Source organism: Nomia melanderi, chromosome 14 (assembly GCF_051020985.1).
Source record: "Nomia melanderi isolate GNS246 chromosome 14, iyNomMela1, whole genome shotgun sequence".
Taxonomy (NCBI): domain Eukaryota; kingdom Metazoa; phylum Arthropoda; class Insecta; order Hymenoptera; family Halictidae; genus Nomia; species Nomia melanderi.
Window position 1 is genome coordinate 12,225,712 of NC_135012.1, and position 23,555 is coordinate 12,249,266.

The 23,555-nt window shown below is 39.0% G+C and overlaps 1 protein-coding gene and 1 long non-coding RNA gene across 3 annotated transcripts in view; both read left to right on the forward strand.

Moving 5' to 3' along the window:
• The window catches only part of LOC116429047 (furin-like protease 1), a 312,518-nt gene that overhangs the window by 90,687 nt on the left and 198,276 nt on the right, over positions 1-23,555 (forward strand). The gene's annotated exons all lie outside the window — the stretch shown is intronic.
• The window catches only part of LOC116429048 (uncharacterized), a 131,388-nt gene that overhangs the window by 77,965 nt on the left and 29,868 nt on the right, over positions 1-23,555 (forward strand). Inside the window, exon 4 of the long non-coding RNA XR_004235416.2 lies at positions 9,173-9,284. This is a non-coding gene — a long non-coding RNA (uncharacterized LOC116429048). The remainder of the gene's footprint in view (positions 1-9,172; positions 9,285-23,555) is intronic.

The window sequence follows — 23,555 nt, forward strand, 5'->3', positions numbered from 1 at the left end:
GTAGTAAATTATTAACGATAAGTTAATCCTCCCTGTCCAAAACTTAGAACTCTAGGAGACCACCAATCCGCGCGTCTCGTCCCCCGACGCTACCCTTACAGCAACCTATTTAAGGGTAGACCATAGCGCAAAACGCCGAATTTCTCATCAAGAGTTCCACAACAACACGAATCAACGGAATCTCTAATGAAAAATTCCACAACCTAACGTATCAACATCGATCCGTTTACAACTCATCGAAAATCTCATTATTTCATTCAGGCTCAGCATAACTGATCTGAAACTGAGCCAGAGCATTCGCCGTAACTAAACGCGAAGCTCAACACTACAGGCGTCAGCGTTTAATGAAAAAGATAAAAGACACATTGCAGCTTTCTTCTCGCGAAAGTGGGCTGGATACTCGCTGGATTTTTCATGGGACCCATTGGGAAACGATCCAATGTGGCTGACAGAGGTGACACGGTTGAAAGCGTTTTTCACCGGTGAAATTCAGTGGACGTTCCTCCGGTGCTTCCGTTCGCAGCGAGCCGCCGAGTGCTCATTAATCTTACGAAGCTTCTTAATGTCCACCGCAATAATTATCGGGATACTTTTTTACGTGACTGGGTTGAGAAAAGATTTAGCTGTTCGGCTTGTTGCCGCGGAAGCTACGAAAATTTAGGTGAAACGAAACTTTTGCATTTCAGAGTACAATATTAATGATTGCAACTGTACTTTGAGCCCCGAGTTTTTGCTTTTTTATTTATTTAAAATCGTTTGTACTTTTCAATCGTTATCGATTAAATTGTGTATGCTTTATGTAAATATAGTTCCATTGAATTTTATTACAAATCTAATTTCAGATAAATTTTACATTTGTAACTACGATATACATACTTGATATATTACTAACGCATGATAATATTTGTAATAAATTATTGTATCTTCAAATGCACTCGCATTATACATTAAACTTGATGCACAATTTTCATTACATTTGCTGCATTTATTTACATACATGTATAATTACATGATTTTACTGGGTCTAGCCTCCATTGAGCGAGAACGAAACGTTTATTGATATAACTAAATTCAAATGAATAATTATTGTTCATAACCTTTGATATTTCATTCCGATGTTTGATTGTATAGTTTTGTTATGTAATTGAGTTTAATAAAGTTCCCGCTTTTATTCGTGCCTAATAAGACATTTAAAGAAAAAATCAAATTTCTGTGAACTCAATTTCGATGAATTAGCGTGTAAAAGTTTCATGCAAATACAAACTTTATTCGCTTCAACGGAACGGAATTTCGAGTGTTTTGTAACGAATCACTCGACTAAGCGACGTAATATTCTTTATGTATATTTATTTATGAAGCGCGAACTTTTATGCAAACGTGAAGTCTACACCTCATAAATAAATATGCGAAAAAATATTACGTCCCCTGGTCGAGCGATTCGTTACAATGTACTTGAAATTTCGTTCGAATAATAATTACTTCAAAGTTATACTACTTTATACATTGTACACACTATAGATTAAAGCCATAATAATAAAGTAAAATACGTTGAATAATGATTATTTAATTAAAGGGAAATTCTGACAGTCAGCGTATCGCGTCACTTCTCTCCGTTTCTTGTTTCGCGAACTGATTTGGCTAATGTGTGGCTAAAGTGATAAATAATGATTTTCCATTGACGACTTCTCAGCTGCCGTGCTTTCAGCCCCGCTCTGCCCTACTCGAAATTCCGTTCCATCGAGACGAATTAAAAATTCGAAAGGCAGACGGTCTATGCTTTTCCGGAGGGGAACAAAAGAGCGTGCACGCGGCGCCTTACATTTTTCACGAAAGCTGGAAGGTATCGCCTTGGCGGCGTTCCGCTCGTCCGAGGAGCGGCGGGCGTTATTGCATTGCGAGAAACGGGTCGGCTGTCTTTCACTGAAATTATGATCCGCGTCGCTTTTGTCGCGCAAATGATTACTTCCATTGCCAGAACGTCGTCGTTGGCGCACCGTTGAATGGCCGCGCGCCCGCTCCCTCGCTCGCAAATTCAAATTTTGAGAACAGAAGCGGAGCCCACGGACCGAGCGAGCCGCCATACTTGCTCACACATCGGGACACAATACGCGCATTGTACGATCGTACGACGCCTAAAGAACTGACTCGCCGATAATTTCGAACGTGAAGTTGTTTTATTTTTTGTCAATATGCATGATAGATACCCGCGGAATATTATCAACGTATAATTAATATAAAGGCCGAAGTCGTTTTCTAAATCGACGTAGGTAATGATAAGTGCTCGTGGAATATTATCGATGTATAATTAATATAACAGCCGACGTCATGTTTCTTATTAACATACGCGATAAACACTTATAGAATATTATCAATCTATGGTCGATACAAATGTTAAGGTCGTTTTTAATTTTAGTCGCAAAATTTCGCGGCGTTGCGGTTGAACGGGTTGGAAGTTACATGCTTCGTGTAATTCAATGATATGCTCGTATAATATTAAGAAAAAGTTACTAAAATTCATTTAATTATTAAGAATTTTTTAAATTCTTTTTGGAGTGTAAACTATATAATCTCATATTGTTTACCCATAAGTACGTTATACAATTAATCTATTGAGCGACGAATTCTCCGATTCAGTTAAAACTAAACACGTACAGTGAGAAATATTGGTTAAAAACAATTGACGTTACATCGCGACGTAACTCTATTTCATTAACCTTTAATTCAGAGTAAAATGCCTAATTCAGAACAATTTCATTATACCCTTTCAATTCATCGAAAAGCCCCAGTTGTTTCCCCATCAACCCAATATCGAGTTGAAATCAAATCTTCGCAGGCAACTCCACCCGAATATAGCCGCAACATCGTTAACCTGCGAACACTCGGGATAAATCAGTTTACCAACGTATTGTATCCGAGACGTTCGAAAAGTGCGAAAAACAGTGGAAAGGAAAATTCTCCGGTACACCGGGAGCCCGCGTGTCGAAGCCTTCCGGAAACTGGGTCGCGTTTTGTTTTCTGTATCAGCGCGTATCTGCCTGTTCGCGAGAGCGCGTCCCGGGTTTCCTTCGTTTTTTCCTTCCCTCCCGGTTGCCATCGTGGCGGCCTCGTTGCCGCCGGTCCGCCGGAGTTTCGATAATTAAATATGTAATTGAGATCGCGGAAGCAATTCCCGGTTCCCCGGCTCGCTGCCTCTCGCGGCTTTATGCGATCCCAAAACCCCGGAAAATACCGTTTGACTCCCCCGCTTTTTGTTCTCCCCTTTTTTCGCGGCCGCGAGTTCCGCGTAATCGCGGCGCGGAGCCATTGTTCCGAGACTTTTTTGTTTGGCCGCTGGGGGGCAGGGGGGGCGGACCGAAACAACGAACTTCGGTAAAACGATTATGAAGTTTCAGGAATCGGGCCACGGTTGGTTGTCAAGAATTTTATGATTTGTTTGGAATCGCGGTGCCGTTCGTAAATATTAGCTGTGTAAATTAACCCTTAGTCCAAGAGACGCGGGCGTTTTACGCGCGCCGTTTTTTCCACTACGTAAGAACTGTGCAGTTTAATGCAACTAATTACGCTCACGAGCGCGGAACGCGTTCTGGCACGCTCTTAAACGCTAGTCAGTTACATGGAAACGCGTGGTTCATACCTCAACGGAGAGAATACTCGTGTATGCGAGATTTACATAGATTCACTAAGAGTTTTCTTTTTTTTACCGACTAACAAAGAGTATCGGACCAGAGAATTCAAGGGATTGTGAAACTTTGCGTGTAAGTCAAGTCTAATGTATCGCAGAAAATGCAAATTTCTCTTTCCTGTGGATTAGCGTGATAGCGAAACAAGATTTCGACGAAAAGTACACTGTTCTTTCGCGTGTATAAAAATGGGATTTTTTCAAGATGTTGGAATGTTGAAATTAAGAAAGTTAATAAAGTTGCGGGGCCGTTCTTCGTAACGCGATCTTAAAGGACGATGCTGCATCCCCAATGCGCGATGCCACGGTAAAAGTGTACTCAAGACGCGGCGACCTTAATGCATTCTTCATGGAAATAGTTGGTTGGCACGGTTCGAATATCGAGTCCGTATTATTTATCGACTGCGCGGTTCGCGCTGGCATTGAGCTCGACCGACTTCAACGAGGACGGAATTGTATTTTTCGTGGAGGAATCACTTTTCGGGTGAAGAGTACATCGTACGTATCACAGTATTAACTCTATATCGACGAGGATTCTCAAAAATATTAAAAACGTGATTATGTTAACAACGAAGGTTTTCGTCGTGACAAGGTAAAATTTACGAAATCGTTACGTTAACAAATCCACTTAACTTCTTATATATTGTTTAAAAAATTCAATATCCGTTGAATTGTTCTGTAGATCTAGTAATACTCTACGTAGTATATTGTGAAAAATCTAGTAAATGCAGTTACAATACAAAATTTATATTAAATATATTATAAATTATATTTGTATATATTCACGACTTCTGTTTAGAAGATTTGTTTTGTTTATAAGAAACAATAATTTTATTTATTAGCCCAATTAGTGGATAATCCGATGAATAACATTTCATTGGATTTTCTGGGTCCTTTGACATCTCATTCCGTTATTTTCGATTGTATAAAAATCATAAATATCTCCCAATAGTATCCGCATTCGGTTTTAATGAAAATTGATTCTATATTTTTCTCGTTTAAATGTCATTTACATGTCTTCTTTTATTTGTCCGTACATACGTTATATAAATGGACGCTTACACGGCGGACTACACATCAATTTATTTTTATCGCCCGATGCTTCGCGGATACCGCAACAAATCTCCCGATCTATACAGCTTTAGCTGTCTTAAGAGATCATCGTTCGTTCGTCGCATCGCCATTTTAATACCGCAACAGATCGATATTCGATACCGTTGATTAAATCGATTACGATACCGCCGCACGGTGGTCTAGATTATCGGATTAAGAAGAACAAACTTTAAAATAATGTTTTGTATTCGACCACAATACCTCTTTCTATATATTTTTGTATTCTAGATTCAATGTAACAAGAATCTAATTTTATTCTTTCATGATTTCGTGGTTGTTTTTCACCACCCGAAAGCTGCAGATTTATTTTCTTCCTAGAATCTTCTGCTTATTATTTTTCCATTGGAATACGTGGATTCCTAATGTGTAACATATTTTTATTTCATGGTAGCATTTACAAAAATGATTTATCCCTTCCAATTCCATAAATATTCATTTCTCGTGATAAAAATGAGGTTTGTCTACAAATTATCTAAATATTCTATTAGCATCCATTTCTTCGAATCGATGTTCCAGACTTTAACATTTTTTACCGTGGTTCGAAAGCATTTATATTTTTGCATTGTTATCGATCAACGTATGAATATTTATTAATTTGTCCAAATCAAATGTTCCGTATTATACGCCGTTACCTTATACCTAGTGTACGAAACAGTCATTAGTACTCACGATCGTTTACTTTCAATCCGAAGCTCTTCCCCCCTCGACTGTACATTTTAAACGACCGCGAGCCGTAGAAATTTTATTTCGCAGGAAATGTCGCGTACGCCAAGTGTACGCGTAGCTTTGTCACGCATCGCTCCGGTCGAGTGCATTCGACGCATCCTTTGTGGATCAATGTGAAAGGATTTTTTTTCGCGGCGAGCCGCTCGAACGGAGCGCAGCCGAGGCATAATTTTATGAATAGACGTAACCGTCGTGCTCGAGGATCGAACTTCTCGCTCGATGTGATCGCAACTCAGCTGCGTAATTAATTAAAGTAGGTTACTTTTCACGAGGAAACTGGTTCGCCTCCGAAGCGTGCGGTCTATTTATTATCTCCGCTCTTTCTCCGGGAAATGTTACGTTTATTTAACGATTCGTTCGAAGGAATTTCACTTTTTTCGCTGTATTTATTCCGTCCCATTTTTATCTCGTCGCCATGAAAAATCTAATTTGGCGGCACGAACTGAATAGAGTCCGGTCCGTTGTACCGTTCTTAACTGGCCATCAAATATCTCCGCGTCTGCAATAGAATTTGCTAGTTAGCCTTAATGATAAGTCCATTAGCAGGTCAACGACCTGCGACGCGATGACTTCATCCCTTTTTTACATCGGAATGGGATCATTCGGAGATTTTAATGTTTTATTTTCGTGGTATTCGATGTTAGATGGAGGTACTTAACAAATGATTTATTTCTCTTCGTTTTTTATGTTTTATTTTGAATTTCGATCAGTTGGAACGGCAATGAAAGGATCAAGCGAGGATGATTTTGTCGTATAAATTGGAAATATTTAGCATGATTTGTACGGTTTTTGAGTATAGAATTTTTGTGTCAAGTTCGCTCTTGCTTTTTTTATGTAACTAACGAATTGATTTTAAACGAGAGCAGGTCCTTGTTTATGTGCTGTACAACTGTATTTGCAGAATAATGCTGCAACTTTTCAGATACATAGAAAGTGATACGAAGTGAAAATATGAATTCAAAGCATCACGTTTCTTTATGTGTTTCGTTTTCAAGATAACCGTGTTTGAAAACGTAATACGCGTTCAGTAAGAATTAGTTGGCGTGTCTGTTCATAACTTTCCGTTTCTACTTCTTTCAAACACTCGTAATTGTACATACACCGTTTCATCATTTTATTCTTCAGTACCGCTGAAAATGATTTATATATTCCATTATTTGTCTCGTAAACAAGTACTTTCAGACACGTTATACACCAATATCAAATGAATAAATAAATAAATGAAATAAAATTTGGATGATCATTCTAAATATATTCTGTATCTTACAAAGTACTTATCGCTACATCATATACAGAATACACAAATTATGATCATTCATACCCGAAAATTTCAGTTATATTTTGCTTAGAATCTATATCGATTTTTTCAAATAAAATATTAAATTGCATTTAAGTTTTAAGTGATCTTTAGATATCATTTTTTTACATATTCACTGCTGTGTAACCTATATATCACTATTCGTGATAAACAACAATAAAAACAACGAAGATTGGCAAAGACGACACAATAAATAACTAAACAAAAAATCAAAGCTATTCAACGTATTACACATTATACAACTAAACACTTTCAAACACCTTTCGCCCACAAATTACGTACCTCGATACTTTCTTGAAACGTTAAACATTATGATAAAAAGGCCCCCGACAAAGTCGAATATTCATCGTAACATCGTACATTCCGCGTTTCATAAAACAATCGTTGCATTAAAATGCAATGTCCCCTTTGATTCCGATTACCGAGCGAAAGAGCCCAGCGAAATTGGCGCATCATTCGAGAATCGCTTCACGTCCACGATCGTCAAGGAAGACCGACCGACAAAAACACGGGAATTAACCGGCTACCAGATCGTGATTGCGCATAGAGTTTCGCGAATCAAAGGGGTCAATTAAATCCGTAACACCGTTCTCGGATTTTGTTCGCCTCGCAGCCGGCCCCGGCGAATTACGTCAAATCAATTTCTGCGCGCACCCGTTCTCTCTCTTTCTCTCTTCGCGCGCCATCTTTTACGCTCTGTCAATGACTCGACCTTTGCGTAACACACAGCCAGCCGTCCGCCATTGACCGTAGCGCGAATTGACTATCGCGCGCGCTTCTTTATGTAATAACAATCGGAGTCGTCTCGTGTCACGTGTCCGCTGACTACACGTGTCCCCGCGATAACAATACGTAACGTCGTAACGAGATCAATTTTTTATTTTTTTTTCGTTTTCCTTTCGCGACGGTTTTCCCGGTTGCGTTCACACCGATTTCGTTTTGTTTTTCGTTACCTTTTTTATTTATTTTCGCCACTTTACACGAATACGTAACACATGAGATACTCTCGGTTTTTTGTTTAGTTATTTAACGTTTCGTTTTTGTCGGTCTTCGTCGTTTTCGATAATTTATTTAACGTTCTTTGGGAGTATCGGTGGTAATATGTTTATTTCGTATACGACGCGCGATTGGTATAATACAGCGACAAATACTTTGCAAAATGCGGAACGTCCTATTTATAATGATCGTCGAAATTTGATTTAATTCATTTATTTAACGTACACCGCCGGCTACACGTGTCTCCGCGACGACAATACGTAACATCGTAACGAGATCAATTTTTTATTGTTTTCTCGTTTCCCTTTCGCGACGGTTTTTCCGGTTGTTTTTCCCACCGTTTTGTTACCTTTTTTTTTTATTCATTCTCGCCACTTCCTTTACACGCGCCGCATGAAATATAGCGCGCGCGCTCCGAGCGGCCGGGCCGAAATTAATTTCGTCGCGTCGCGCGGTGACAGGGCGCGGCGAGTGAATCATTTATTCGGAAGGTGGCACTCTTTTTTCTTCCACTCGCTGAAAACTGAACATGTTGCGCGAATCAAGTGGTTATTGCATTGAGTGCTTCCGGGGCACGGTTTGCGTGTATTACGGGCCAGTGGAAAGGACGCCGCTGGTTCGCCGGTGTATTTTCAGCGGGACGCGATAGAATTAAATGCGCCGAGAGTGCCGGTTCCCGGATTAGGATTCGTAATTTGTTACCGTTTAATTAATTCCATACTGTAATTGAACATTTTTCTTTACCCGTTCCATCGAGCGTTTTTCTGTATTTTCTTTGATGTTAGTCTCCTTTCTTCTGGCCTTTTTTCGTCATTGAGAAACTTGGTGTCCAGGCAGTTGCGTTGGAACAGAATTTTAGCAGTTTATTCATTCTTCCTTTGTAGTGCTTTTTCTAGACGAAATTACGCGATTGTTTCATTCTTACATTATATGTTATGCACTTCTATATTATAAATTATTTACTTTATTATATATTTTTCTTCTTATGCGATTGAATTCTCTACTATTGAAAAGAATGTTTTAGTAAAAGATATTTACTATAATAATTCTGACAGGAAACGACAGGTTTATTTACTGTTTTTTTAAAACAGCTTCTTATTTAAACCAATTAAGAATATTTCGCCTCTATTCTTATTCTTCCATATACGTGTGCGTATAGAGAAATATATAAAGTAAAACAACTTTCTTTTTTCGTATTCTTAAAACATTAATCGTGTTATACATTATAATATACAATACACATGATAAGATTGAAATATTTCTCATCATTCGCGTTTTCTGAAATGAACAAATCGGTTCAGGGAACTGTTAGTCCTAATGTCATATCCTGTTTGTTTCAGGTAAGAAATTATGCTCGATCATAGGCCGCAGATCTATCTCTTCGTCTAGCGTTAACTGCCCGGCGCTGTCACCGTGATTAACGATACACGTAGGCTTCCGAGTCCTTCCTGGGTGAGTAGACCAATGACTGTATCACTGGCAAAAATTGGAGCTGTCTCGGGCGTAAGCCAACGCCGCGCGGCGGTAGTATTGGTGAATTCTAAACAGCTGTAACGTCAAGGCGAACGCCATTACCCCCTTCACCTTAATAACATACTTATAATTCCGGTTCTTGTAGTGCCGGGACAGTGTGTGTGTCTTGATACCTTGCTGATTTATCATTGTGTTTTCAGACAATACGACGTGAAACCCTTTTTATCCAGGTCGTACAGATCGTATCTGAAACGCAATACGTCATTGTTGTACGTGTTTTCAGATTTTATGTATATTATGAAGTGCATGAACACAGCTGTATCACTTCACTCGAGTAACAGAGATGTCAGCGAGACGATATCGAAGAATATTTTTATCGGCTCTACGTGGAATTATTCGAATAATCCTGAATAAAAATGTAACTTCTTGCGTTTAGAGGGATTACGAGATACTTGTGCAAGAGACGAGAATAGCGACGAACGAGTAAATTTATTAATTAAGGCGTACTTTGCATTTTATGATGCAAGAGTCGTGTCAGGAATAGAGAATCAGAATTTGATTGCCACCCCCCTTACTTTCCCCTTAGTTAATCATGAAATATACGAATATTTAGAAACGTCCGCGGTCTGAATATCAATTCACCCATGATACCCCGTCTCGCATAGAGAAGATAATTATTACTTCAATGAGTTTTTGTTCCGACTGATCTCATTTCATTGTAACACACAGTTGTGCCACGAGCGAGACAAAAAACTAAAAGAATATTTTACTTACGTAATAACTCTGCGTCATGTCATGAATAATGTTTGCTGTTTTCTTCTTTATCATATTGCAACATCAAGATGAGAATGAAGATTTCGATGTCGTATGTAATATTATTTTGAAATAATTGATAATAACATATTAATTTCTCTAAATACAGTAATAAATTAACTATCTCTTCTAAATTAACATTTTTAACAAGGTCTGCTCATCGGTGGCGTTATACTAATATTAACACATTGTTTTCCATGGGGATCACCCGTGACTCCCAACCGAATCGCATTATTATAGTTCATTCGATTAAACAACGATTGTTTGTAAACAGATCTATATTACAAATAACGCTACCTCATCTGACATTCAGCTGGATGAACTTGCAATAATAACAACATAACTCAATCAAATGATTCAACATTACAGCTTCATCCATTTCGTGTATTTTGTTTTATGAATATCCTGCGGCCTTCGACGTGCTAACAAATAGGTTTTTTTACTTATCCAACGTTCCGGCGCGTTTTAAATATTGCCAACGAAAACACACGTTATTTCTGTACAAAAAAAAGAAGCTGTCGCTAACGTTCGAAAGTATTTTCAATAATATCGGAAAAACGAAGGCTGCGATCCCGCGATCATTTTGATCTTGAAACGAACGCGACATTCGCGATAAAAAAGGCGTGCGTCCCTGAATTTCGCACGCTCCATAAATACTCTAAGCTCTATAAAAATCAGCCTTTAACCGGATGTCGCGGAAGTTTCTCGAGCCGAGTGTCATACAAAGCGGACGATAGGAGTTTCGATTAAACGTACATAAATTATCTTTATGGATCGCCCGCTCGCTTTCATAGACAGCGTTGAAACGTTTAGAGGGCCGGCGCTCTTCGCGGTACCTTTATAAAATGAATCGGACATGAAACGCGCGCACGCTAGAAAATTATTCGTGCTTGAAATTAGGGGAATTACGGTGCTTATAGAATTTATACATAAATGTAGGTCGAGTTATTTAACTCGATGAACGCAGATTGCTCGGAAATAAATCGAAGAGTGAACGTGGAAATAAATGCGAGTGCCGGATACATTTCACGTTTAATGTACGTAAATTTTGTTTTTCTTATTTGGTATGACGAATATGTCGAAATAAAAATATTGAAAGGTTGTACGGAATAGCGTGTTAGTGGAGAATAAGCTCTGATCGATTGTATTATGTACAATTGTGTTGGTAATTATTACAAAATAACCTAACCTAACGAAGACGAGACCAAAATTGTATTATATAGAATTATGTTAGTAATTATTATAAAGTAATAATTACAAAATTCTTTCTGTCTTTCTGCTCTCCGATTAAAATAGAACTGTAGTTTGAAAAAGTTTCAACAAGAAAATGTGTATACTGTTTGAAAGTTTCGAGTTTATTCGATTCGAAAAATGCAACGAAAACGGGAAAGTTGCATTATCTGCTCCTTTAATGTTGACCGACTTTCCAAGATCACGATCTTTTTTACCGTTCGAATACATTCATCATCTTCCATCGTTCCTGTGATCTCAATTCGTAGATCACGTGTGCGGCAGGAAAAAAAAAGAATATCTAGTTGAACGACGTTCCGATGAACTCGCGATAAAGGCAAACAAAAAGAGGGTCAAGGGATTTATGTTCCCGATAGCAAACATTCTATTGCACGCCAGCAATAATAGTTTAGCAGGATTCACAGCGAATGCCTTGTCATTTGGAATTTAACAACAGACAATTACTTGCTTATCAAACGTTTCGCAGGCGATTTAACAAATTTTGATTTTAGATATTACCTGCGAATAATTTGCGGCTTGTACGTAATGTTAGTGTGTTAGAATCTAAATGCGCTATCATTATAAATCTTCGCTTTATCGTGTAAGAGGTAATTCCAGCGTCATTATATTTTGATTAAGCGTGAAAGAAAATTTTCTGATTTGCAATTTGCGAAGACTGAAGATGAACAAAAATTTACTTTTATGTAAAAAATTTTTTACATAAAAATAAATATTTATTCTAAAACATCCCCTTATATTATTCAATTTATTACGAAAACAAACGAATAAACATTATTTCCTCGACGATCATATTTCTCGAAATTTTCGTGGAATACACAGAACAAAATAGAAAAAAGATACACAATTTTCTAGCAACGTACATAAAAATAAATATTTATTCTAAAACTTCTGTTATTCAATTTATTACAAAGACAAACAAATAAACATTATTTCCTCGACGATTATATTTCTCTAAATTTTCCTGGAATACAGAACAAAACAGAGAATGCTTTCTTTTCTTTTCGAAGCGTTTCAAATGATCGATTTGGAACATTGTTCCGACGAAACGCGTCGATTTCGAATGGAGCGGTGTTCCGGTCGCGGGGAAAACGCAGGGAAAGCAGACCGGTCGCCGATTGGAAGCAGGATGTTGGTTTCGGCAACGAGGAATCAGCCTGATCTAAATCGGATCAGCTTGATTCCCGTTCGCCACGAATCACAGGTGTCCGGGCTGCCTCATACGGTTCTCCGCGATGTTCCTCGATCGAAAAGCCCATTTCTCTTATTTCCTGCAATTTATCCCGCCCGCATCGGCCAGTTTACCCTCGACGATTTTTTCAGTCGTGCCTGTGACGCGGCCTGTGTCACTCTGCCCCTTTAAAAAGTCCGTGGTTTTTCTAATCAAGCCCGGCAAATGAAATCCTTTGACACGCCCGTGTTATGGACACGACAGAGGGCGACACGATTTTCGTGAATTAATCGTGGAATTATGCGTTGCAGACGGATGATTAGGTGTTTAATACCTTAATTTCGTAATTATTAAAAACACCGAGACAGCTTCTAGATAATGATTAACCTGTACCTCGCGAAAGAAGTTTAAACATTTACAGAGACTTTTCTTTAACTTTACCTTCACGAATACTTTAATTACCTTCAGATTACTTGTTTGACTTAGAAATTTCGAAGTCGATCATCCGATTGGAGTTCGAGTCTCATTTAGTATAAATACGAAAGTGATTTTAAGCGAAACCCGTTTAAAATTTCATCCGAATCAACGTGTCACTCGGACCGTTTCATTCGAAATACTATATCTCAATGATTCTTACGATCCTTGCGCTACTCTTCATTTTATAAGAAAGAAAATATCCGTAAAGAAATTATTATTTTAATTTCAGTTTTAAATCTCACGTTCGAACCGGCAGGTCATGACTTACACCGTTGGAAAGAATTTAAATAAAATTCGAATGAAACGGCCGCGCCTGTACAGTCGGACGCCGACGAGAGTGTTTGAAAAAAGCAGTGTACCTATGCGCTCTTTTCTGTCGATTCGAGGTCGGGTTGCGTACGATGACCCGCCGGAACGTGACGACAGATAAGAGAAGCCGACGGACAAAGGGCCGGTATTGAAAAAAAGTGTAAAAACGTTTCACGACGCCGAGGGGGCGGCGGAGGGGGTGGATAGGGAAAAAATGAAATGCCAGCGAAACAAAGATAAAAATTATTCTCATTCGCGAGAGTGATACTGCACGGTTTAAGTGGGACTATTAAAACTAGGGAGATGAAAGGGGCGCACCGTTTCCCTCCAATTATTTCTGAAGCTTGATAGACCGACTTAGCGAGCCTTTTTCATTTGTACCGAGTCGGCGGCGTTCCTGAAACGAGAGAGATGTCGCGTTCAATGCGAACGCTCTCCTTTCTCTTTTTCCTTCGTCTCTCCTTCTTTTAACAGGAAAATAATGTAACCGATAGAACGACGGAAGATCAAACAACGGATACGTAACTATTCGCTCTTAAAGGCAGCGCGTTTTCAATATCGCCCTTTCACCCTTAGCGAACCAATGTTGGAACACGAGTGGTTCGGAATAATAGCGGCGTAACTCCTGTTTCTCGGTTTTCGAGAGAAAAAGCTTTCGCGAAGTGTCGTTCGGCGAACTAAATGTTAATATTGCAATGTTATTAATGATATTCATTTCTGTTGATTATTGAAATTTCTGTTAACTTAACGTTAAATGCCGTGTCACTCACCGATGACCGACATTTCCGAATTGCTAGAAAGTAATTATAATGTGTAACGTAACTGATATCGAGTAAAAGTATTTAATGTAAGCAAGTTGGCAACAGTGTAATGTAAGAATTATGATGCCAGATAATTAATAACTGTTCCTATTTATTCTTTGCTAGAAAAGACTTACTATTATGTAACACGCTCAAGATTTCCATCGCGCTTAACGTGTTAATATTAATTACTATCATTAATATATTATATAATTTTAAGTATTACTTTCGTCATTGTTATTTTCACCATATTTTCATATGAAATATTGAGTTTCATTAGAGTCCCGTATTATAGCTAATTTATTTCCGTTTGTTATCTCTATATTGAATGCAAAGCTGTAAGCAAATTTGAAGCGCTCCGGTGTCCCAGTTTTTTAAGCTGCACCGTTTTTTGCGAATTCAAGTTGATTACCGTTCGTTCAATTCGGTACGATGACTACGCCCGATGATTAATCACTGTGAATTTCATATTCGATGTCCGGGTTCCGGTGATTTTTCGGTAGAAGGATCCACGGCCGAGTTGTTCCCAATTAGTTTTATGTAATTTATCGACTCCCGAGCAGAGCACTCGTAATTGTATACTCTTAAATGGGCAACGACAATTCGACGTGTGTTTTAATTAGAAGTAAGCCTCGTAATTGCGCACGGAATATTTAATTACACGTGAAAAGGGACGTTGAAAGGAAACGTAAGTATTAGGACGGCAATGGGAGCAAGATTTTATCATTTCGGATTGAAAAGAATGACAAAATTTCAAATTCGATAAGAAAAGAACAGAAAATCGAAACAAAAATTTGCAACCAACTTCTTCCAGTTGAATCTAAGAAAATTGAGATCACTGTAATACTGAACTCTGTTCTCGAAAATTTCATTGTCACATACTATGACGCAAAAAGACGTCATCGTCAGTGCGTATTCTTATTTTCATAATTTCCTTTGGTGAAACAGTAATAGCCACTTTATATTACATACGATTTCATGATAAACAGTAATTTAATCGAACTATTACAAGAAAGAATTGTGACCGAATAGATGATTCCCTTTATCAGAAAAACTGTACAGATTTCTCGTAATTTCTATTTGAGTATTTTTCAAATTTATTTTCACGCTAGACATCGTTCGATTTTTGGTTTCATAAATTTCACAGCCGCTGCACGTGAATTTAGTAGGTTCGTAACTCTCGAATCGAATGGCGCGTTTTTATCAGGTACCCGGCGCGCTCGCAGGAATTTTTGTGTAATGAACATTCACGGCCGGCGCGGGGCGAAATCGACGGCAGCGGGACGTTTTAATATCGATGAAAAATGTGTCAATGCTTTCCAACAAATCACTAAACAGTGATTAATTAATGGCTGGTAATGACATTGACAGGGGATCGAGTTTAATCCCCTTATTTTCGCGTAAATGCACCCTCGGTTTTCAGGGTGTGCGTCAACGGCGTGAAACTTTAAACGCGCTTCACTGCGATTAAAGGCTCATTATTATATTGCCGCTTGTTAACATTCGATTACCCTTCGGCAAGGGTGCGCTATGATAAAGGGTAATTTGATTGCAGTTTTTCTGTTGCAGAAACGCATCTTACATTTCATTCGTTTCTTTGTAAATATAACATTATTCTCTTTTACGATCCTCCTCCTTCGAAAATTATTTCCCATTATTACAGTATCATTATTTCAATTAACACTAATACTATCATACCGGTCAAAACGATTGGTTTCGCAATTATTGATATGTTAAAATTGAATATTCGAAATGATCGTGAAAGTAGTTTCACTTGAATACTATAATGAATCTCCGAAGAGACTGAAAATAATCTATTGTCACAATTCTTATAGGGATCACATATTAATCGTATTAACTGCTCGGATCTAGCGTTAAATCTTGTTTCACAAAACATTTTGCAATAGAAGTTAAGAAACATAAGAATATTTTCTTTGATTTCGTTTCAGATATATTACTGGTTTTAATCTCCATATATCCTCGAGACTATTGACATTAAAAACAATGTACTTATCGTAAGATTTCCGCGTTAAATTGATTCACGAAAGCAATCTACTATCAATCTAAATAATCGTGTTCCACAGATTATTTAGCGATGTACGAGATAAAATTTCTAAACGTGCAACTACAACAAATCGAATCTCTCGATCGCCGTCGGACGATAAAAACCAATCGCGCGTGTTAATGATATTATCGATCCGCGTCGAGAACATAAGTAATCGGGAGGGTAATGCGAGTAAATTAATATCACTGTTTTTGCGGCCGTGCGTCAATGCCCAATCGGTCGATTGAGCCGCGGGAACGATCGCTCGCCGGCGAGCGAAACGCGAAAAAATCGGAGCGCTCGTTTCTGTCTCAGCTGCCGGTGATATATCGTGCCTTTAATCCCGCGAAACGGCTGTAGAGTAGCTCGCAGGAACGTAAGTGTTAGTCCACCACTGTCCACTCGTACGGATTTCAAAGCTAATTAACTAAAATCATTACCCGATGAGGCTGTTCGCAAACACGGTGATTATACAGCCGTTTAATCGGTTCCCGACGAGCCCGCAGAAAACCAGGAACACACGCGGGGGTTCTCGGTGTTTATTCCTTCGTGAATCGACCTGCCTATTTAACATCGTCGGATCGATCTTTGACAGCGATAACGAAAAATGCCGTCTGTCGATTTATCAGAACATATTCACGTATATTCTTTGATATTCTTGTTTCGATTACTTAAATTCTTCATTGGTATGTATTTAATTAACTATAATGTAACAAGATATCTTCATATTTGTAAATTATGTTATACGAGTTATCGTTTCCTTTATGATTTTATTTTAATAATAATTAATACTCAAATTTATTATTACAATAGGTTAATTTATTAAATTTTATATCTTTATTTAGTCTCGAATGTTGCGCAAAGCTTTGACTGTATAGTATTTGGATTGTAGTTATTTGTGTTTGTTCTTTGGAAAATGTTTTTAATGAATTTCGAAAGCCCATTCGATTTTTGTATACATTTCTGATTTTGCTCTTCTTGTATCGCGATCCTGTATTTTTTTTCGGTCGCAAAAGACAATTGGTTGCACGCGCGAGACAGCGCTTTTTATTTTCACTGTTAATCTATTGAGTAACGTCAACCCGCTTTCATCGTGAATCATGCACATCCAATCGGCTCTCGGTTCATCCGCGTGTAAAAATAGGACTACAGGCATAGTTGTATTTATTTCGATCGCGACAACCTGGATTTCAGCCCCTAATTACGACAGCGTGTCGTTGCCAGTGATGAATCGTGCTGTACGGGAAAAAAATATCGTTGATTCCCGTTTCAGATTAAATCCGGTAAAATACACATGAGTATACGAGTGGATGCACAAAGAGCCGATTTCAATCTGCGCAAATTGCTTTAGCGAATTTCGATTTTTCTCAGAGCGACTTTGTACAGAAGTGGTCTGTTAATTCGGAATTTTTGATGAAAAGGTAGTAAGTAGATTCTATTGATACCGATGTTAATGAGTCATGAATATAAAGAGTGTGTTTGGTAACGGGAGCGAATGAGAATTGAATACTTTTTTACATTTTGCACTGAATATTTTTTTACATTCTGTGATAAAGTGTTCTATTCAATATACCTCGAAAAATATCGAGTTTTCTTCGATAAATCTGAAGAACATTGGTTAACGAAATGTATCGAGGAATATTCTAAAAATCATCCATGTTTGAATCCCTAACGCTCTATAAATTAGCTATTCAAATATTAACAATGCTGGGTAAGAAGTCCAACACTTTTCCATGCAAAAACAGCTGTTTGTCTTCGGATAGTTACACAGAAAACTCGGATTATTAGCTTTCCGTCTATTTTCTCTTCTTCGCAGTGTGGAAAAATTTGAAAATTCCAGTTGCAAAAATTAGAAATTCAATGAAATACAATCTCACAGATATCGTTCGTTATTCCTAATTATACGTGATCCTTTACTTAAAAAATTCGTTAGACCGAACATTCTAATTGTAATTCTTCGTTAAGTGGAAACTCGGTATTCCTAGCCAATGAAGATGGCCGACAGAACGTAACGTTGAACGTAAACGCATCAATTTGGGCAACTAAGTTAATCGATCCGGCGAGAAACAGCCGAAGACGTAGTTGACCTGCCTCGAATTGAATCGTTAAGCGAACAAATTATACGACTGGTTAGAAATCGGCGGCGGTGGCGGCGGCCAATCCTCGGTTTCCCTGAATCTGTCTTTCGTTAGCCGGCAACCGAGTCGGCAGCCACGGAGAACCGATCGCGATAAACCGGTTAACGATTAACGCGTGCGTCAGTGCCGCGGTTACGGGTTTACGAGCTACACTCTCCCGTGAACCACTTGTTCCTTGCCAGTTTCTTAGGTAATTGCTCTACAGGGTAGCGAATAGTACGTTTTCGGCGTTGCTAGATTTCGGTAAAATTTCTTCATTAAACTCTGAATCTTTTCGCGATTTTTTAACAGTTTAAGTAGGAAAATGGAATTAATATAGAGTGCTGTATGGAATTTATAGTTACTATAGAAAAATTGCTCTCCAGGGTAGCGGATAGTACGTTTTTGGCGTTGCTGGATTTCGGTAAAATTTCTTCATTAAACTCTGAATCTTTTCGCGATTTTTTAACAATTTGAGTATAAAAATGGAATTACTATAGAATGCTGTATGGAATTTACAGGAATTTATGGAATTTATATTTATTTCTGGGTAAGAAAAATCCGATATTTCGCATGCATTGACCTAATATCTCATCAGATTAGATTTCGCCTATCTTTGGGTGTCGCGTTCTTGGTCTCCGGATCAAGATTGAGGATCGAGCTCGGATTTGCCGGCACGATTGAATTTTTTGGGGATTGCAGTACTAGCCACGGTCCCATTTTTCCAGCGGAACTCGATTGCATCGTCTCGTTTCCCTGTCGATTCGAATTACTTCGCGCCCGGATGCCGAGACGTTCTGTTTCCCTCCCATGAAAGATAACTGGATGCTTCCGCATTGAAATTCCTTCCTCGATTAACGTTTCTGAAATTGCCACTTCGATTCTTTATTTTATCACTCCTCGGGACAATCGTGTCGCCATGGTGGACGTGCTCTCCCGATGGAACCGTCGCGTGTTTCCTTTTGTGCTCTGATTCGGGAGACTTTTAGTATAGAGAACTGGTAATCTGGATTTTTCAATTGTATCTTGAAACGTAAATGATCCGATTTTACTAATACTTAATGACGATCGTATTTTTTAGCGTATACAGTGCTAAAATATGTTTTCGCTTTTATTATTGAAACGTCATTTTCATTAGTCTGCGATATTTAATTGTAATTTATGAAGCTTCTATTATTATTATCAAAAATTGGAGCTTCGTTATGTTTTGCCTCTGGTAAAATTTATTTTTTATACGCACATCGGTAAGTGATCTATTTAATATTATACTTTAAGTAATTTAATCCGTATTTTGAAACAACTGTGAATATTTAATAACCAATAGTCGAATTCCGCGTTTACGTATTTAACACAGCTCTTTAAGTAAATTAAAAATTAATTTCACTCCACAATGATTTGCATCGATAATCTGTTGACGCGAGAGAGTATCTTCCAAAGTATTACCAAAATGATGCATCGGCTATGCAATATTCAATGCGATTATGCTCGCAGTTTTCGTGACGATGTTTTACAGGTCTGGCATGAGAACTAGCGATAAAATCGTTTCAGCAGGTATCGGTGCAAGCGCTTATCCCTGATTGAATCGTGTACTCGAAGACAAATAGCCAGTTCGGCAGTGCCGGGGTTGCAATGGATCTTCTGGCTCGTCTTAATACCAATTAGCTCTGCGATCCCTTGTTAAGAATGACCCGTTTACAATGATTTCACGAGCAATTTGCATCCATTTATCTGCAGCTTCCGTGAAGCGAAGTGTTTACTAGAATCGCTAGTTTCCCAAACCGTGTTATCGAAATACGAGCATCTGGTTTCGTACTTGACTCGTACAAATATGAAAGTAACGAAATTTACTTCAATTCTTATTCTTTATCATTTACTGTCATCGTTTTTTTTTTTTCGATCTAGCGATGAAAGTTTGTATCATTGGAGTACTTAATTCTTGTACCCTTTTCAGATAAATACATAAATCAACGTTTTCATTCGATTATAGACGAATTATTCATAATTGCAATGTGCACAAGCTATCAAACTTTCATTAGTTTCACCGGTATACGTTTCAAAATTTATTTCTTCAAGAACGATCGCTTGCAAAGAAATTTCTTCTGATCTTTTCCTCTCGAATCTCGACTTTTTCTCTTAAAGATGTATCGCGAGCTATGTTCACTTCAATGATCGAACATTCATTATTTCCGTAGCAAAGAATTGAATTCGTTTCGGTGTTCTATCCTCATCTGGTTCATCTATCATCGAAAAATCGGTTCCATTATGTGCTTCGAAGGAGGATAACGAGAGCGTTCTCACGCGGCTATATATTTCCTCGGATAAAAGAGTCTGTCCCAATTATGTGCTCGTCGAATTCAAGAGCTAACCGGTACACCGGTCATACGCGCGGGAGTTATTGACAGTTGTAAATTACCGGGGCGACGTTGACAACTGCGCACGTAAGAATCCAATAAATGTTAACGAAACGGTGCTCGGTAAATTGGGTCCGCTGCAGAGGGTGTCGAAACATTTATTTCCCGCCGAGGGACAAGCCAGGGGCCAGCTATTCTATCGAGCTTTATCGATTAACCGGGATTCCTCCGTGTTTCGCCGCTAAAGCTAATTTATTTTCACGCTGAAATCCTGACGGATCCTCCATTTCGAGATAACAATCGATTCAATTGTTTCCTTCTTATCTTTTCACTCCCATAGGAATTCTTTAAAGTACTCACCCACGTCGTTGTGAATTGGACCTTACCCCCTGCGATTTGTTTCCTAACCGCGCTCGACAGAGGCACTTTATTGTTCATAATTCGTTAGTGGCGAATGTTACAGTTACTCTATGCCCACGATTACTCGGAAGTACTAGAATTAATGATAGAAAAATATTCAATTCGGACTTGGAAGAATTCAGTGATATTTATGTTTCTTAAATTTTATTCGAAATCTTTTACGACACGGTGCTGTACGGTGAAATGTTAAATTTAAAGATTACTGTCCTTGTTAGTCCTAAGAGAAACGTTTGATTCCATATATTTTTGTGATTGAGAATTGTAGGTTTAACGTCGCTGTAACGACTTCCAGCTGTTATAAAAATCTATAGCAACGAATGAATAATTTAATTATTATAGCGTTACGATGAATCATGAGTTTTCAGTTTCTACTTTATTAAGAAAATTGTTTCGACCGCATAAGTTTCGACGAGCGTGTAAATATTCGGCAGTCAAGGTGTTAAACGAATACACCTTTCCAAGAATATATTTAAACAAATATACCTTCTTACCAAGAAAATATTAAAACAAATACCTTCCGGGTTTTCAAGCGGTTAAACCGCTCGCCCTCGCGTTTACAGACGAAGGTCCTAAATCTACGAGCGAACCGAGGCAAACACGCCGCACACTGTCATGCTCATTCCATTCAGATTAAAATCACGATTCCCGTGGCATCATGCACTCGACTTTCCGCTTCATTGATTCCGCGATCGTATGCAGCACGGCGTACCGAGGCGGCAGTCAAGACTGCCGCGTTGAGAACCGACAAGCGCATAAAAATTTCACGAATGTCCTTCCCTCCCCCGTTCCGCGCGCAGAATTCAGCAACAGTCCCGATTTCTCGATACGAGCGCGACACTTCATTTCCGCGGAAAGTTTTCGGTATTGTTAATACCGTGGAATGGACGTAATTAATGGCGGGCCGTATTTCAGCGGAAGTTCGCTCGTTAAATATTTGATGAGTGTATTACGGGGCGGCCATAACGACTTCTGCGAACGAAAAGTTTAAACGTCTTCGTACATCTAATTGTGCCACTAAGAGGATTTACCCCGTAATATCTGAACTATCTCTCTCAGCCTGCTAAAATTTCATTCGCCGCCGGTGTAACTAGATTTGATGCAGCTGTTGCAAACGAGGGTGGCTCGCGGGGGCGGAGGACGCCGCGGCGCTCTCTTTGCGCTCGCTGATGGCGCATTAGTCGAAGCAGCGAGATTTTCCCTACTTTTTCCTCTTTCCTTCGTCTTCTTCCTCTTTCCCTCTTTTTTTCGTTAACTCCTAACCACCGGGACGGCTGTAAAAACTTCCAAAGCTTTCGCTTTTTGCGTTTGAACGCGTGATTTGCGCGCGCTGATGTGTCAATAAGCGTGATGTACCGCCGTCATCATTCTCGGCATCGCTTTCTCCGCGTTCGCGGTGTCGATTTTTGCGCTGGGTGCATTTGCACTACCAGAGAAAGGATTCGGATAATTTTTCTCTTTGAATATGCTTGTAACGTTGTGTTCGATTATTTATCGTGTTTTATTTATTTGCATAGCGTCACGTTACTTATCGTATATTTTCTCACGAATGCAAACGCAATGGAACTCTGATTGAAACTTGAAAATTAGGCTTAGAATTCTTAGATTGGAATATATTTTAATATCCCCAACGCACTTTACAATTTCTCCGGAATGGACATTCGACGAATTATTTCATCAGCATTCAGGGATGCAGCACGTAGATGCTTTCTCAGCAGAATGCATCTGTATTGTAGTCGCATCCTACGTTGCGGAGTGAAGATCGTAGGGATGTTTCCTGCGTGGCTTCTAGGAAGACCCGAATATAGGTTCCGTTGATAAACAGTTCTATTAAATTTTCCTAACTGCAATTTATCAAACTGTCAAGCAATAAAAGCTGTAAATGTCATTTCACTTTCCTAAACATTCAAAACATTCATAATTACTCAAACCGAACGAACGACATAATAAGATAACTTCAATCGTTTCCAAAGTCGGGAACGAGAATTTGATTACATCGAACGACGACGGTCGAACCGCCCAGAAATAAAATTTCCAGCGGGACATTTCATGGTTCGTGCGCAACAAAATTTCACTCGGCGCATGTTCCGTAATGCGTGCATCGTTCAAAGCGGAAACGCCGGGCTATCGTTTACCACGGACATTTTCGCGATTGCGAATTTTATTGCGACGCGTGTACGCACTTAATTTGCGAGAGGCGGCCTCGAGCGTGGTTAAATCGCGCGATGGAACGGAACACGCGCGGCCGTGGCCGTTTGAAAAACGGCCCTGTAGCAAGACACCGGATTTCCGCTCGTTTAGGCCCGCGAATGCGTTAATTGCGCCGCGGGGAGGGAACGTGGGGAACACGATCCGTGGCAAGGGGCAGCGGCGTTTCTGTTTCGCGCATAATTATTCGACGCGCGTCAGCCTCTCGATTGCGAAACGCGGAACGTCACCGCTCGAAATGTTTGTTGCACGGACAAAGGTGACGCAACGGTTCCGTTGGAAGTTCACGTCTTCT